The sequence below is a fragment of the Rhamphochromis longiceps genome, linkage group LG5, assembly GCF_057381845.1.
Source record: "Rhamphochromis longiceps isolate RC_006_pf linkage group LG5, R_longiceps_female_GT1.1, whole genome shotgun sequence".
Classification (NCBI taxonomy): domain Eukaryota; kingdom Metazoa; phylum Chordata; class Actinopteri; order Cichliformes; family Cichlidae; genus Rhamphochromis; species Rhamphochromis longiceps.
In genome coordinates, this window is record NC_140561.1 from 36,175,975 (window position 1) to 36,189,215 (window position 13,241).

General features: G+C 37.7%; 1 long non-coding RNA gene across 1 annotated transcript; it reads left to right on the top strand.

The window, feature by feature from the left end:
- Nucleotides 1-2,198: 2,198 nt before the first annotated feature.
- On the top strand, nucleotides 2,199-4,697 carry LOC146670504 (uncharacterized). Its single transcript, XR_014911883.1, has 4 exons — nucleotides 2,199-2,332; nucleotides 2,725-2,784; nucleotides 3,896-3,964; nucleotides 4,312-4,697. It is a non-coding gene; the product is annotated as an uncharacterized LOC146670504 (long non-coding RNA).
- Nucleotides 4,698-13,241: the final 8,544 nt, after the last annotated feature.

Below are 13,241 nucleotides of genomic sequence, written 5' to 3' on the forward strand. Positions count from 1 at the left end.
ACCTGTCCAGGTATGGTCCTGACAAGGATGAGCAAAAGAGAATGATGCATGGATGGATGGGTACAAGATACAAAGTAAAACAGTTTTCAACCATAGCTAACAAATCCAATCTAATGCAAATCACTCAACTCCACAACTGGCCTCTTGTATTCCTATATATATTTTAGTAATGGGCTTACAGAATATTATAACTCTTTCTCAAAGAAATCATGTGCATCCACATTCTGCTTTTTCTTAGTAGGTATGGGCACAGAAAGTTCTTTGGTTATGATTAGGAAAAGACTGGAAACAGGAGAGTTTGTAGGAAAAAATATGCATTCTCCAACCACCTAATAAGTGATCGCTGAAGTTGTTGGTTTTTGGATATGGTTAGATAAAATCATTCACAAAGGCCATGCTACACCCAAAAACCTCCTTGATATGGTACCCCACATTATCTTTTATTTTTCTATTTTAACTTGCTTCTCTCAAGCTTTATGGTTCACACTTTCTATTTTAATTGTATGGTAATTGATTTTTAATCTATCTTTGTGTGAGGCCGAAAGTTTATCAGGGTCAAGAAGCGTTGGCAAATTTGCATCTTTCTAGTCTTTAGGGATGAACATTTGTCTAGCTCACTCCAAAAGAGCCACAGGGGTCAGATTCCATAGCCTCCTGCTAAACAAGCCAGTGTTGCCAAAAAGAGAGACCAGACAGGCCTGTCTCTCTAGATCTCTCTTAAATGTCATACTCCTAAGTACATTGGCCAAAGGCTAATGGAGTTACTGGTTTTGTTTGTGTGTGTATGTGTGTGTGTTTGTTTGCCCGTGTGTTTTGTTTTGCTGTAGTAATAATCAAAAACATTAATAAACTAATTGAAATTGCAGTAAAAGTTGTCTTTTGCTACTCAAAGCAAAGTAAAATTTTAACATGTATGTTGTGTTAATCAGCTTGAAACAATTCAAGCCCATTTCATTAAAAAGAGTGCAACTGAGGTTTATTACACTGACAGCAATTAATTATTCAAGTGAAATACAGGTAAGATGTTAGAAGTATGGATTAATTAGACTTGTGAGAGCAGGAGAGTACTTTGAGAGGTGGCACAATCAGATCATTAAGATTTTTTCAGGGCACTTGGACATTTGACAAGTGAAAGAGAATGCAACTCATTAACACACGGCCTTCTTTTGGGTGCGATCAGGAGCTGTTCTGACTAGTTTGAGGTTGATTGGCTGCCACTCCAATTTCTGTGCAAGAGGTGCACAGTTATGATTTATGCTGCGGCTTGCTGTATTAGAGGCTGTGCTAGTGTGCCAGTGTTTTCTCAGGTTCTCTCATGTTATGGCGTACATTTGCTCTGAAATATGTTGACGTTATTTTTAGTTTCTCTTGAAAAGATCCAGTGAATCATCCTCCTCTAATTATGGCTGTGAAAAGGAGATCAGATTTTGACTGCGCATCACTTTTCATCACAACAGCCAGCTGGCAATAACAATGAAACAATCTAGAGTCATGGTGGATGTAGCCTGAAGGTTAGAGAAGTACAGCTAAAAGGAAATACTGGCTTCAGTCCATGTGGATGGGAACATTTGAGAAAGTGATGTAAAAATGTAACAAAAGACATCAAAAAAGTTTGATGGTGTTACGTGCTCTTCCTCCTAATCTAAAGATTTCGGTCTGTTTGGGGGCACCGGGCATTGCATGCATGCACTTAATTTATTTTGGATTCTGTGAGGCAAAAACCCAAAGAAGCAGAATTGTCTAAAATATACTTTTGGAATCATAGCTACGATTACAAGTTAACACAATACTAATCACAACATCTTGCCTTGAATCATAATGAGATCAGCTGTATTTCAGTGGTATTTCACCTTTCTCCTTATTAATAAAAAATAGGAATTAGAGCAACATTGCCAGGACATCCATACCAAAACAACACAATTACACTTTTCAATCATTTCTGTCATAGCCTATTTTCTACCCGTCTTCATTTTCCCACAAATTCTACAGCTAGGACCTCAAGCCCCTCCGGCACTCTTCCATTTACTTTAGTATGAAAATTTGGCATGTGTGTTTCCAATAAATCTTCTAGAGAAATTATGCCTTAGCTAGTTGATTCATGAGCACGCTGACAGCTGAAATTGCCGGTGCGAATCTTTGGCACGGGATAAGTCGGCGCTGAGCCGCCCTTTCTGCCTCAAGGATACAAGAGAGGAGGAGCCAGGACAGGAGCTGCAGGTTTAACCCTGTCACCTGTAGTCTCATATCTGACATACTGCACTGCACAGTGGAAACACAGGGAGGTCACCTGTGTGTGCCCAAATGTGTGCATTTCACCAAGAACGGGAAAAAGGTTTGTGTGACTTGGGTCTTTAAGAGACTGTTTGTGTTAATGTTCAGGAATTCTTTCAAGTCAATTAATGTAATCAGAAGCAAGATTTTGTATCATGTCTACTAAAAACCTATTTGCTAATATAAGTGTATAATTAGCCCTCTGAGTAAGAGACCTTATAGGTTTGGTGAGAAATTCTACTTCTTTGTTCTACCTGTGATGAGTAACTCCACAGTCTGTTGTTTTTAAATACATTTTTAGTTTATATGTTTATGATAAATGACTTGATACTGATTCTGGAAGGACAAACATGAGTCTGAGATGTGTTTTGAGTTCAACTGCAACACCCATACTTTCATTAAAATTTCTCACCAGAATGCACTGTTTTTATTCCTTCTTTCTCATGTCTGCAGATCATTGGAAGGGGATGTAATGTGACAATAAGTATGAAATGAATAAACAAAGATAAATTGGTAAGAAAAACACCCATAAATATTCTTTATAATCCCACTATATAATAAAAAATGGGTGTCATTAATTCAAAACAAGTTTGAATGTGATAACAAAACTAATTATAACCAGAGTTTTCACTTTATCGCTCCTTTCATTTGTGGTTGGAGCTCTTTCTTTCCTTGGGCAGATGAATGAGCATGTTACAGATGCAGACAAAGAGCATCATGATCAACAGGCCCAAGCCTCTCTTTACTTTCAATAAACTAATTTGAAAATCATAGTCAGATAAACTGTGGCCATTTGGAAGCCATTAGGACAAATACAACGAGGTGGCTTTACAACCTCATAAGTGTCTCTTTGGTTGCACATTTAATGACCCCTGGTTTGTAAGCCAGTGTTACAGCTGTAATAGGAATGGGTTTTGTGGGAAGAGAGGCTGGCGCTGAATGACACAGCGTGTCAGATGTCAAGCAAAAGGCTGGTCAAACTGTTTGATATGAAGAACAAAACAAAACAAAAAAGTGACACTGCTGGAACCGCTACTGCAGATAATTTTGGCAAAAATAATTCATAGTGTCTTGTGAAAAATAAGCGAAGGGGAGAGTGAGGTAAGTGAAGACAGAGAGGTCATGACATGTTTTTATAGAGTGGCATAATAACTAACACTTACAGGGAGTTTCAATCAAACTGAGTAAATCATAACTGCTGAACAAAAACATACGAAAAAGAATATAAACTGTAGAGATAATAACAGCTGTTCCTCTAAAGTATTGTGCATTTTGTAAACAAGAAGTCTTCCAACCTAATCGGACATCCAGTATAACAACATGAAAGAACAGTGGTTTAAGTTAATATCAGCTAGCCTTGACATTGTGACTGAAATAATAGCAATAAATGGGGGGACGTCATTGAAGGAGCCTTCTTAAAAGAAAGCATGACTGTATTTTACAACATGGTCTTACGCAGGGGAGGTGAGCTCTGTGCTACAGGTTTTTTTTCCTGTCAGGGAAAAGGCCATTATAATAATTATAGAAAAATGTACAGTTTGCTAGTGACCTTTATTCTTCAAACATGACCCTAAAAACATCACATCAATAACTGACACCTTTTTATTGATTTATTTTTTCACAGCCAATTTTATCTTGTGATGTAACAAAAGAACAGGATTACTGTACCAACACTGGAGCACTCAGCTAAAATGTGAGTTATCCTTCACTACAATACTAGCATTCAACTCTTAAAAGAAAAAAAATGCAAGCTTCGGGGGATTGAAAGAGTTGCATTTGTGACACAGGAACAAAAAGGCTCTCATTGTTAAATCCACCATTTCCCCTTCATATTTTTCCAATTATTGTTTCTTCAGAAGGATTTCAGGCTCATACTAAAAACGTGTTTTCACTCAAATTCCTCTTCTACCTCCCCTGTGCCCACCCCCTTTCTCTACCGCTTAATATTTTCTATGTTTCTGTGTCTGTTTCTGTCTATGCAACTCTTCCTGTCTATTTTGCTCTCTTTGACCCCCAATGATCTAAATGTACTCACAACAGCATTAAGGACTTCAATCCCCCCAGGAGTTCCTGTGGTCCACTTTCCCAGAGAGTAACAGAGACTTTAAGGGGACATGCCGGAACAAATGACAGACAGTCTCTGCAGGCAAGCCACCAGATACACAGATGGGCATAGATCAAGGAATTGAAATTATGGAGATCTTCAGTACCACCATCACAGTGCAGCAATGTGGCTTTTGGATGTTTTGCCACCATGACTGTTGCTGCCCACAAACCGCATGGATTTCTGTATGCCTGCCATGGGAATGCATGGTTTTACTGAAACTGATCACATTGTCGCAATTGGTTGGCAGAGAAGGATGGACTATAGTGTTAATGTGTTTAATGTGCAAATCGATGCCTTTTTCCACTCGTAAGAATAAAGATGAAATTCAATCACGTGTGCCTCAGTGGGAAGATGTTTTTATTAAAAATGAATCACTGTGTTGAGTTCTGATTGTTTCCATATTTCACATTGTCCATAAATCTTGAGCAGGCACATGTATAAACTCTGACTTTTATTAAACAGTTTTATAGACAGAGAAACTGACTTATTCACCCTCTGTAAAAAAGCATCTGCCACGCATTGGCAGTCAATCTAGATGACACATAATTGGTGCCAAGATTTTAAGTCATGTGAACTCATTTAATCTCTTTATTTGTCATAGATTCTGACTGCAAAATTGCATAATCGAAACTTTTAAAATAGCTTAGAATAAAGAGAAAACCACTATAAATGCATACACACTTAGCACAGTATGTGTTCCTTCAATCTGCAGGAAGCTTAGGGGCAGCAAGGCCACACTGAGAGACAAGTACAGGCAGTTACAGCCACCACAGAGCTGTCAAAAAGCTGGGACTCTTGTCTAACATTTAACCATCAGCGCTCTCTTAACAAGTTAAATGGGGTGACAGCTAAAAAGAATAAAGGGTGGTGAATATTGAGACATAGTTCTTTGTTTCTGTCTCCCAGGAGATAAATGAACACACTGCACATAAGAGGAGAACCAGACTTTTCATTTGACATTTATTTCCCTGTTTGGGAGGGGGGGGGGAAACAAAGTCCCTGAGTGCGAGTTGGGACTGAGATTTGACAGAACTGAAAGTGTTACATAGGCAACAACATGACAACCAAGAAACACATATTTAACTCTAATTTAACTGATTTACTAAAAATTTCCCAAGAGAAACAGCTTTAGGACAATCTCTTGAAGTTGCTTTTTTTGTATCAAGTTCCTCCTGTGAAATTTCCTCTATCTATCTATCTATCTATCTATCTATCTATCTATCTATCTATCTATCTATCTATCTATCTATCTATCTATCTATCTATCTATCTATCTATCTATCTATCTATCTATCTATCTATCTATCTATCTATCCATCCATCCATCCATCCATCCATCCATCCATCCATCCATCCATCCATCTCACTGCAAACAATACCCTGTGCAATAGCAAATACATTAAAAAGTGATGAACAAACAAATTTCCATAGGATTACATGAAAATGTAACATCCCCAAATGGATCAACAACAAGCTAATTGCACATGAGCAGTGTAGTACTGTAGTTGGGAAAATGCAAATAAACTATGGAGGAAAGCAAAAACACACTCTCCTAAACATTTTTGTTTAAATGCATTAATAAAATACAAAATATATATGAGAAAATAACACAATGAAATTCATAATATTACTACAGCTTTATTTTGTCTTTTTTCTTCCTTCAGTTGGGGTCAACAGGGAAGGTCCATGCTGGAACTTGACTCTAGGGTCAGATCCACACCACCCTTACCTTAGGCCATAAACACGACCTGTGACACCAGAGCTCTTCATCTGGACTGAACTGGCTGTCATATTAGTTAATTAGATATCGCCTACCTGGTCACAGTACACTTTTAAATCTCCCCAGTGATCACTTCAGCTAATCACTTCTTTCAGAAAGAAGGATTCCCTTTACACAGTAAAGCATACTAAATTTGCTTCCTGAAAACAGGATGATATATGGATGATCAAAGTCTAAATACGCTCCATATGGATGAGCAAAACGTTATATGGAAATTCAAGTTAACCACATGCCACTTCATGTTGTCCCATTGCACCAACAGACGTAAGGCACATATTTCTCAACTGCTGAATTAGCAATGACAGATGTGCAGTCCTCAAGACAGAGGTTATTATCCAATAATATCACCCACGCTTCAAGACAGTTATGTGATACACAGTGTATTTAAAACAAGTCAGGTTTTTTAAAAAGCCAGTAGGTACGTAGCTGTTTGAGGAAATATGAGGTTTTTTTTCCACTTTATTTGATCATAAATTAAATTTTAAATGCATAAAACAAACTTTTTTGTTCTCTTTTCCTCATCATTCCACACACAACAATATAGAAAGAAAATAAAATTCTGGAAATGTAAACAAATTTAATAAAATGATTAAAGTTGTAAACTGCAACAGACTCAGACCAAAAATATACTTGATGAAACTTTCCCATAAAAAATGGGAAAGTACATGTCGAGTACGAGTACACTTGATACCCTAATGTTTGTAAGCACACATGCATGCACATACAAACAGATTTGCGAATTTATACACATGATTACAAAAGAAGGAAAGGAAAGGGGGAGGAAAGAGGGTAAAGCCAGACAATGGTGCATCTGCTGAAACTTTCAATAGTTGTTTTTGACCATTTTTTCTACCAATAGTAAACACAACTCTCAGTGATTGGCCCTTAAACTCTACACAAAATTTTACGTCCCACCTTGAATTCTTTAGTGTTTGCGCTTCTCTTCTCTCTCTCTCTCTCTCTCTCTATAGTTCGCTTTTTCCGGGCATGCATTAAAACAAACACTGACATAGAGGTTAATTTTTTTCATTCATATCTTTTTACCCATTATAATCAGACACATAACTTAGACCCTCTGTGGATCTCTGATGAGTGCCTTCTCTGAGGGAATGGAGACAATTGAAATGCTCTAAATTGACAGCATGGGCATCATTATGTCATGTAAACAGGCCTGGCATCAAAGCGTTCAACATCACGCACATTTGTGGTTCAACCGCTATAGTATAAGCAAGGCTGTATCTGTGCTTTGTTACGTACTTGTACAGAGACCAGACTGGATTATTTTCCATAGTATTTAAATAACAAATCCCACATTGAAAACCAAGTCAAAGGTGACTTACTAGGAGTTTCCTTACATACAGTACTAACAAAATTTAAGGAAAACTAGATTAAGTCTAGTGTTGAAGAGGCAGATGATAATCTTCCAACAAATTACTTACTTTCACTTTTAAATTTCGGCCTGAAGAAAACACATAACATAACAAGCTGCCAAAAAGGCCAAAAGTATGACATCAGGCATGTTCAGAGGCTTGGAGTTCAACTCACTTTATATTATACACATACATTACAGTGGCAGAAGTCACATGAGCAAAAGTCTCTTGGTGAATCTGACATAGATAAAAACTTCACACAAACATTGGCAAATATAGTGCAAACATATTGTGCTGCACACATGCAGAGAGAAAAATAGAAACAGAGTCTGCTGATGTGCTTCACTGAAAATAACATCAGAGAAAGATGAAAAACAATTGCTTCAGTGTAGCATTATTTGTGCTTTTAGACACAGTATGGAATCTCGCTGAGCATAAATGTGACTGAAGGCAGCTCTTTAATCTGAAAGGCTTCGGGGCATAATACAGAATCCAGGTGAGGGCCAGATGGATCTGCAGCATAGCTCTCTCTCTCTCTCTCTCTCTTTCTCTCTCTCTCGCTTTCTCTCTTTCTTGCTCGCTCTCTGGCTTCAGGCTAGATTACAGTAACCAGGTACTGGTCCGCTGGAGACAAAAACAAAGCAAGCGGAAGTATTCTGGGCTCTAAATGGAACAATTCACCGTGCATTTTTTTGCACTTTATTATGTGTCAGTGCATGTTACAACAACAGCTCAGCCATAACAAGACACACATGTGTACATCCTTAAGATGTGGCACTCTTAGTGGTCAGCATGAGGACATTTAATGAGATAAATGTGCAATTATCCAGTGACTTTTGAAATTGTATATTATTTTCTGGTACACACTTTAGCTTCTTTTAGCTTCAATATCAGCAAAGTTTTAAAATTGTATTGTGCATATGATGAAAAACTCCTTACTCAGAAGGAATGACGACCCTATTAATCAGAATATGCCAATAACACTCTCTAAGTTGTGTTCTCATGAGCTTTTGTAAACAAGCATAGTTTTCCAATATTATATGAGCCCACTAACAGATATTACAGTGGTAGCAGTTAGTATGGGTATAAACAGGTCAGCATTACCAAGGAGTTTCATCTTAATAATAATGAACAATTACTGATTGCAATATTTATCAATAAAGAAGCACAACATTGTAACATATATTTGTGTTTAACACAGTTTGCATAAAAAAATGAACATCTGAAAAGTGAAGCTAATAGAGAATTGCCTTATATAATATAAGGCAATATATAATTGTACAGAACTGTTGTTAACAAGAGTCAGATTATTCTGCATGCTAAAAGAAATCAAAGTGCTTTTGTAAGTGCTCTCACAGACTTTGCCTCTGTTGCTGGGATTGATTTTTATGACTGCATCAGGGAAGAATCACATAAACACAACAGGGATGATCCTCTGTTTGTAATTTTGAGTCTGTCGCTAAGCATTGCATGGTTACTGCACTGACGTGTTTCTAGGTTGCAGGTGTGCTTTCTCTGGAAACCATGATCTGATTTCAGGGTATGCAGTGACATCTACTGGTCACACTAACCTGTTAAATAGTTGCCAAACTCTTGTTTGCACAGTAATTTAGCTTTTTGCTGCAGTTGCAATTATTTGGGTGTTGGTGGGTGCATATTTCTCACTGAATCATGGTGCAAATCATTATATAGGCTGTACATTGTTATGCAGATGAGCTGGCTTTGTGGCTCACCAAAGTAGATGTACTGATGCTGGTAATTTTCTAATGACTGTAGAGGTGTTGATGATAGTGTTCATGGTAATAACAATGATGATCCATAACGCCAAAAGACAGACTTTTGTAATAACTGTGGATGTCCACTTGATGGCAGCATTGTCATGGTGTCTGCAATTAAGTGGTCCGTTTCCATTGCTTGATGCCTCCCTGCAAAGAAAAAGTCAGACTTCAAAATGTATCCATGTGAAATAATGACCCTAAAATGTAAGGCATAAAATGATAACCTTAACCCATATCAACATCTTTAATATGTGGGTATGTAATACACAGTCTGTAGTGTCCGGCAGCCTCGCCTCTGTCAGTGCGCCCCAGGGTGGCTGTGGCTACAATGTAGCTTGCCATCACCAGTGTGTGAATGTGTGTGTGAATGGGTGGATGACTGGATATGTAAAGCGCTTTGGGGTCCTTAGGGACTAGTAAAGCGCTATATAAATACAGGCCATTTACCATTTACCATAAAGTCTGTATATAAAAGCAAAACTTATAGAAGCAAAGATTAAGTATGAACTTTGTGACAAACTTGAGCCAGAAGCATTACCTACACCTAGACACAAACAGCCACATACAAACATATGAACCTCCAGCAGCACAGCTACTTTAACTCTTAAAAAGCTCACACATTTAAAAAGTCCTAATTAAAGAAAACTTTTAGTAGTGTTAGGACAAACGATTTTATTTCTATTTTGCTGTGGCTGCTTCTCATTTTCAAAGCGCCAACACCTGCACCCAGATGGTGTTTTTTTTCCCCACCATCTGTGAGAGTAAGGTGTAAAAAGATGATCGATATCAGTGGCTACAACACTTCCCTGCCTCCAGATGGCATGATCGTTAAGTTCTCTGAAGACTGTTGTCTGGAGTCCAATCCTCAGAGCCAAATGTGAAGGGGAAAAAAAGCATGTAATGCCTTGGGAAGCTTATTAAGCTTCACTTTCTGTACATTTCTGAAATAAAGGCAAAGTTGTAGCTACTCAAGAGCCTCTTGGGGGTTGAGAGTACATATTATTAGCCTATATACTACAACCTATATTTGGCAATGTCTGCAGAGCAACTTAGAGTATGCATTTTTCAGATAGTGCACACCATATGTCATATTCTGTACTACACAGCTGAGGCAACTGATAATATGCTAGTGTCTGTTACTGGCTTTTGGAAAAGGGTTTAAGTGTCTGTGTACGAGAAAAAAGTGGAATTTGTAGTCATATGTTTCTGTAGGTTAACTGCCCCTAGAGTAAAATGTTGCCTTTACATGTGTATTCTTGGAGCTTTGTGTGCATTTTACCTCTGATGTGTGTCTATGTTAGCAAACAGCAAATTTAAAATAACAGATGTAGCAAAAGTGAATCAATTTGGCAAACTACATCGCATAGCATTTGTTGCTTTTTATAATTTGAAAGGTTGTTTTCTTCTCTGAAAGCTGCAAATATAAACGGGGGATAAAACACACATTGTCACAGACTTGATTTGTCAGAGTTACATTTTGAGGAATGTGATGCAGTCTTTTACAAAGCAGTGTTTATTTTTTACAGAAAAAGCTGAATTTGTAGTAGCAAGTTTCTCCAGGTTAACTGCCCCTAGAGTAAAATTTTGCCTTTGCATGTGTATTTTTAGAAGCTTGTATGTGTGTGTCTGTTCTTTTTTATATATGTTAGCTAAAAAAAAAAAATCACATCAAAATAATAAATGTCATAAGCCTGAATAAATACAACAGCCTAGGTGTTACTGGAATCTTCAGTCTTTGCACAATTGATAGGGAACATATTTTGCTGCCCTATACAATTTGCCATTCTTGACCATTGAAGCTGCAAATACAAATGGGGGAATAAAAGAAATAAAAAAGAAAGGAGAAAACACATAGTCACAGAAAGCTCAGCCTTGATTTGTCAGTTTTACATTTTGAGGAATGTGATGCAAGTTTTGACAAGACAGCTTTGAGATTTTATCTCCTGTCAAGACAGGAGCCAAACTCTCAGGCAATACTGTCAGCTCCATATTGTAACACAAGCCAGGGAGACTGGCAAACGAGCAGGTGGGGTTGTCATATGTTTGTGAAGGAGTCTGCTAAATGTTCTCTCCAATTAACAAACAGCTCACACATTTTCCTCTAAGCAATTCCTACTCTTTCTTGCCATCGTATTGCTTGCTCCGTTTGGGAAAGACATTTGACTTGTTATGTATCTGTAATTGTACTGAGAAATTGCAGATTGAATTAGCAAGTAGAGTTAGAAGCCTACTGGCAGACTACTACTAACAACGACCCTTGTTGATGAAGAAACTGAAGGCACTGCTAAATGTTTAACTGTAATTGTGAGTTTTCTCTGAAAAATAGTCAAATGTTGCTTTTCTTTGCAGATATCAGTATTGTGAGAATAATTGAGAGAGAGGCTTGCAAGTGCCTCTTTTCAATAGCAATTATACCTGTAATTTCCTTCACAAATGCATTTTAGGTATAAAATGCACAATGGGAAGTTCAACACTGGCACTGTGTGTAGCTAGAAACAGTTTCAGCTTTGAAAGATTGTGGGGCCAGTGTATAATTAGCCTGCTGTAAGTACTGCAGTGTAGTGTGAGTACTGTGAAAACACTAAAGAGATGAGAGAAAGTTTGACTGGATACTTAAGCAGGTAGTTTACCAGTGTGGGAGCATGAAAAGAAAGATAACTGGCTTATGTGTTTTATGTCTGTGGTAACAGTTCGTCAAGATTGAGACTAAAGAAAAGGCTACTACCTGGTTAGCTAGCTCATTGGGGTTTGCGCTTGTTAAACTTAACAAAGATTTATCTGAGAAGTTTTTAAGTCTGCAGGAAAGTCTTTCAAAGAAAGTCTCGGGTATATCCAGGTCATTCAAATGGCACAAACTCTGAATCAGACATCAGACTTTTCTCTTGCTTTTTAAAACAAATCTTTTTGCAATGGGAATATTTAGTGTCTATATGCAGTGGATATATTATCTGTGTGTGGGCAGAGATGTAAATGTTAAGTTATGCAGGAAGCCTTGTAACTGGATGTGCCTGGAAATGTTATACATCTCATCTGGAGTGGTTTTAATCCTACTTTATGTTCTCTCTCTTCTTTTTATCAGTGAAAAGGGGAAAAGCAGTCATACAACTGCAAGGGTGGATTATCATACACTTTGTTAAAGAAATAAAAAAAAGAAAAAGAAACACCACTGCTATGTTGTAAACAAGGTGAAAGAGCAGTGGTGATGCTGGCTGGAATAAAGGAGCCAAGACTGATGCTTTCAATGGAATACCTGGTTCCTAGAAAATGAATGGCAGCAGACAAAAAATAAATTCTTATAGTTATAATCTCATCCTTTCTTGCCTTTCCTTTCACTCTTGTCTCTCTCACTCAAGCTCTTACACACAAACACATTTCAATCATGGAGCGACATGACAGCAGATCAGTGTGAGCATTCTCAACCTCATAAATGGAAATGACTCATCTGTCATTCATCTATCCTGGGTGGCATTTATCTTTCTTTCAGTCACTGGGGAATGAACTCTGTCTGGCTGGAGACCGACTCTCGTGATAGCTCACAGTCCAAAAGACTGGCACCTGGAGGACAGATTTTTGGCTACGATGGAGAATGCAACCATTCTTGCATGTGATTTTTTTTGTTTTTCCACATCATTTTTTTCCCCAATATATTTAGTTTTTATTGAAATGTACACATAATGCAAATTTTCACAGGGATCGTTTGACTCTATTAAAGTAGCTTTGGTTGCCTTGGCTAGGTTTTCAGACCCTAAATCCATCACCCCTGACAGTCTTAGCTCCTCTTTAAGACAACTTTGCTCTTATTAGCTGTCCTCCACAAACAGAAGGTTTGAACAAAATGTAGGTGGAGCTTCTGTGCTCACAGCCAGAGCACCATGTTAGGATTTCCCCTCTCATTATCACATCTTCACATTAAATATGAAGAAAAAAAAGAAATG